Genomic DNA, 5,223 nt, shown 5'->3' with positions numbered 1-5,223 from the left:
TGAAGAGTGCATTATACGAAAGAATACTACCAAGAAAAAACAACCTACAATGCTTTGGCCTCTTGTACGCATAAGTTTTTCATTTACTAAAAAAGAATATATAGAACTGAATCAACCTCCTCACAAGACTGATGTCCCCAAAAAAAGAGATTTAAATAGATAAACTTTTTGGGGTCAATCTCAGTTTAACTAACAAAACTAAATCAGGCTTGGGCTGAGCTCAGCACATGCACAAGTCTCATTATTACCCCCTGGCCCCTGCACACAAAAGTAACTGCAGCATAATATTAAATATTAGAGAACCACCACCTATTAATTTTCTTAAAACCATTTACAACCAAATGAAATGGCATATATCATCTCTTATTCCACCAAAAAAAACTCAAGATTTAAGAAGATATGTACATACAACTACATATTTTTAAGTCTATAGCAAATGCTTTAATAATTTGCATACCACAAACATGAGCAATCATGCATGTCAAAAGGGCATAAGATGCAATATTAAATGGCATGCCCAGGCCCATGTCAGCAGATCGCTGATGCATTTGACATGATAACTCCCCATTTGCTACATAGAATTGCAAAAGATAAACCTTTTAAGTTTTAACATAGTCTTTTGGTCACTATTTATTTATAGTTGTAGCATGAGTAACTTCGCTTGATGCCTTAATTGATGATCTCTCAGATTGTTGAGAGCAAGGGAGTTTGACCTTGATAAAACAAAACAAATGTGGGCAGATATGCTTAAGTGGAGGACGGAATTTGGTGCTGACACTGTCATGGAGGTAATCATGTGGAAAATATAAGAATAACCCTTTATATATTTTGTGGTGTTCTTCAGCTAATCATAAATTTTTTGTGTTGTTTAGGATTTTGGATTCGAGGAAATTGATGAAGTTCTAAAATACTACCCACAAGGGCATCATGGAGTTGATAAGGATGGACGACCTATTTACATTGAAAGATTGGGTCAGGTTGACTGTAACAAGCTTATGCAAGTAACAACTATGGAATGTTATCTCAAGTACCATGTTAGAGAGTTTGAGAGGACCTTCGCCGTTAAGATGCCTGCTTGTTCAATCACAGCAAAGAAGCACATTGACCAAAGCACAACTATTTTGGATGTGCAAGGAGTGGTGCGTATAAAATTCTAACCCTATATTTTAGTTCTTCAATCTATCTTGCCCAATGAGAAACCAATAAAAGGAAAGAAATATTGTAACACATTAGATGATAGTCACTATAAATTTAAAGAGGCAATGTCCAATTCCAATTATACTAGTGGATATCATATCAATTGTTATAAATATTTTTCATATTGAAAGAAGTTTCACACAATTGCTGACTAGCATGCTTGGTGAGGGTCTTAAAAGTATGAACAAAGCTGCAAGGGATCTCCTCAGCGGCTTCAGAAGATTTTTGGTGACAACTATCCTGAGGTACTTGTTAAATTACTTATGCATGGCAAAATTTTAAATAGCCTTTTAAATTTACCCTAACTGAGTTTTCGTTTGCATGCAGATCCTGGACCGTATGTTCATAATCAATGCTGGTTCTGGATTTAGGCTCTTGTGGAATACCGTTAAGCCATTCCTTGATTGCAAGACCACCTCAAAAATTCAGGTAAGCATTTTTAGTCTACTTATCAATTTGAACCAAGGTGGATTTTCAGTTAAGTAGGGGCAATAAACATATTAATGTTTTGTTCACCAAGTCCTAGGTAACAAATACCAGATCAAGTTGCTTGAAATCATTGATGCCAGGTTAGATTTATCTTCTTCTTCATTGAAGTGCTTTTTTCTCTCTTCATGACCAAATTCATTGATTTATAATTATGTTGTTCCATCATGGCACTGACATTACTCCTTAAGACTATAAATAACACCTTGTCTACGGTATTTAACAGTGAACTTCCAGAGTTCTTGGGCGGTACTTGTACTTGTGCAGATAAAGGTGGTTGTATGTTTTCTGACAAGGGACCATGGAATGACCCAGACATCTTGAAGGTAGTTTACTGCTGAAATATCAATTTCTTTAGTAATATAATATAGCAAATGAAAACAATAAAGTATTTCCTCTGGATGAATTAGATGGTTCAAAATGGCGAGGGAAAATGCACGGGAAAAACCTTATCCGACATTGAGGATGAAACATCACTTCAAAAGACAGTCGGTTTCCTAAACTGTTAACAATTTCAGAGAGCAAAGCTTTGTCCTGAAACTTTTCTCTGTATTTATTTGACAGAATATTTGATTAATATATTTTTTTTTGTTTTTGCCTATAATATTAAGGGTTACAAAAAATCATTTCCAGAGACACATGATGTGCAATGTTTGTTGCCAAAAGTAAGTTTCCTAGGCTTCAATCAATTGTTATTCCCGTCCTATGTATTATTTCTTTCAAAAAATAGTTTTGAGGAAACTGCTTAGTTTATCTAGTCATGTTGTTCGCTGTGTCTGTAAACTTAAGGTCATATGAATTCTCCCGTTTTCTACTTCTGTTTCTGAGAACATATATATTGCAAGTCGAAAAGCAATGAAATGTGTATAAGTATGACGCATTTGTCCCTGTGCTTGACGAGCCAGTCGATTCATCTTGGAAGAAATCAGTACAAAATGATAAATATGCACCTTCTCAAGGTATTAGGTACTTCTATTTGATTGTTCTTTCATCTTATAAGTAACATATATTACATGGTCAGCAGTAAAACACTGCACATAACAATTTGAACAACATAATCAGCATTTTTGCTCATTGACAAGGAATAAACATATCACAATATGGTTTTGTTAAAATTCTAAATTTATTTTCCTTGCATGCATATTGTTTCCCTACCCATAATAAGAAGAATTCTGATGGGTTTAACAATCAATTTGTTGGTGTAATCATGGCCTTAGTAATGGGAATTGTAACCATGATCCGTATAATGAGTAACATGCCAAGGAAAATAACTGAAGCAGCACTCTATAGCAGCCAAGTATATTATGATGGGACTACAATGAAAGCACCTGCAATTTCAAGCAAGGAACACATGACAATGATGAAAGCACTTGCAATTTCAAGTAGTGAATACATGACAATTATGAAGCCCAAATAATGATCGCAATCAAGTATCAAGGAAAAACAGTAATACATTTTTGGTTGCAGCCAACTCTTGTTCGAGAGTACTGACCCTGTTTAGAGCATCATTTAGCATTTCCTTCTTTTCGTGTGCCATGACAGGTCTCATGTTGAGAAAAGTCATTTTCTCTTTTAGTTCAGCCATCCGCTTCATCATTGTCATGTATTCATTGCTTGAAATTGCAGGCGCTTTCATTGTTGTCGTGTATTCCTTGCTTGAAATTGCAGGTGCTTTCATCGTAGTCCCATCATAATATACTTGTATGCTACAGAGTGCTGCTTCAGTTATTTTCCTTGGCATGTTACATGTCATACGGATCATGGTTACAATTCTTATTACTAAGGCCATACGGATCATGGTTACAATTCTTATTGCTACAGAGTGCTGTCCGCATATAACAACATTCTCTTCCATTGCAATAATGGTAATTGTAACCATGATCTGTATGGCCTTAGTAATGGGAATTGTAACCATGATCCGTATGACATATAACTTGCCAAGGAAAATAACTGAAGCAACACTCTGTAGCAGAGAAGTATATTATGATGGGACTACGATGAAAGCACCTGCAATTTCAAGCAAGGAATACACGACAACGATGAAAGCGCCTGCAATTTCAAGCAATGAATACATGACAATGATGAAGCGGATGGCTGAACTAGAAGAGAAAATGACTGTTCTCAACATGAGACCTGTCATGCCACCCGAAAAGGAGGAAATGCTAAATGATGCTCTAAACAGGGTCAGTACTCTCAAACAAGAGTTGGCTGCAACCAAAAAGGTATTACTATTTTTCCTTGATACTTGAATGCCATCATTATTTGGGCTTCATCATTGTCATGTATTCATTGCTTGAAATTGCAAGTGCTTTCATCATTGTCATGTATTCCTTGCTTGAAATTGCAGGTGCTTTCATCGTTGTCCCATCATAATATACTTGGCTGCTATAGAGTGATGCTTCAGTTATTTTCCTTGGCATGTTACTCGTCATACGGATCATGGTTACAATTCCCATTACTAAGGCCATGATTCCGCCAACAAATTGATTGTTAAACCCATCAGAATTCTTGTTATTATGGGTAGGGAAACAATCTGCATGCAAGGAAAATAAATTTAGAATTTTAGCAAAACCATATTGTGATATGTTTATTCCTTGTCAATGAGCAAAAATGCTGATTATGTTGTTCAAATTGTTATGAGCAGTGTTTTACTGCTAACCATGTATTATATGTTACTTATAAGATGAAAGAACAATCAAATAGAAGTACCTAATACCTTGAGAAGGTGCATATTTATCATTTTGTACTGATTTCTTCCAAGATGAATCGACTGGCTCGTCAAACACTGGGACAAATGCGTCATACTGATACACATTACATTGCTTTTCGACCTGCAATATATATGTTCTCAGAAACAAAAGTAGAAAATGGGAGAATTCATATGACCTCAAGTTTACAGAAACAGCGAACAACATGACTAGATAAACTAAGCAGTTTCCTCAAAACTATTTTTTGAAAGAAATAATACATAGGACAGGAACAACAACTGATTGAAGCCTAGGAAACTTACTTTTGGCGACAAACGTTGCACATCATGTGTCTCTGGAAATGATTTTTTGTAACCCTTAATATTATAGGCAAAAAAAAAAAATATTAATCAAATATTTTGTCAAATAAATACAGAGAAAAGTTTCAGGACAAAGCTTTGCTCTCTGAAATTGTTAATAGTTTAGGAAATCGAATGTCTTTTGAAGTGATGTTTCATCCTCAATGCCGGATAAGGTTTTTCCCGTGCATTTTCCCTCGCCATTTTGAACCATCTAATTCATCCAGAGGAAATACTTTATTGTTTTCATTTGCTATATTATATTACTAAAGAAATTGATATTTCAACAGTAAACTACCTTCAAGATGTCTGGGTCATTCCATGGTCCCTTGTCAGAAAACATACAACCACCTTTATCTGCACAAGTACAAGTACCGCCCAAGAACTCTGGAAGTTCACTGTTAAATACCGTAGACAAGGTGTTATTTATAGTCTTAAGGAGTAATGTCAGTGCTATGATAGAACAACATAATTATAAATCAATGAATTTGGTC

The 5,223-nt window shown here is 35.2% G+C and overlaps 1 pseudogene; it reads left to right on the top strand.

Moving 5' to 3' along the window:
- The first annotated feature begins 716 nt into the window (after positions 1–716).
- Positions 717–3,932, top strand: LOC133298876 (phosphatidylinositol/phosphatidylcholine transfer protein SFH3-like; annotated as a pseudogene).
- Positions 3,933–5,223: the final 1,291 nt, after the last annotated feature.

This window comes from Gastrolobium bilobum, unplaced genomic scaffold (assembly GCF_033153095.1).
Source record: "Gastrolobium bilobum isolate Gb01-03AN ecotype WA unplaced genomic scaffold, APGP_CSIRO_Gbil_v1 utg208458, whole genome shotgun sequence".
NCBI classification, from domain to species: Eukaryota; Viridiplantae; Streptophyta; class Magnoliopsida; order Fabales; family Fabaceae; genus Gastrolobium; species Gastrolobium bilobum.
This window is presented reverse-complemented; position numbering and strand designations above follow the sequence as displayed.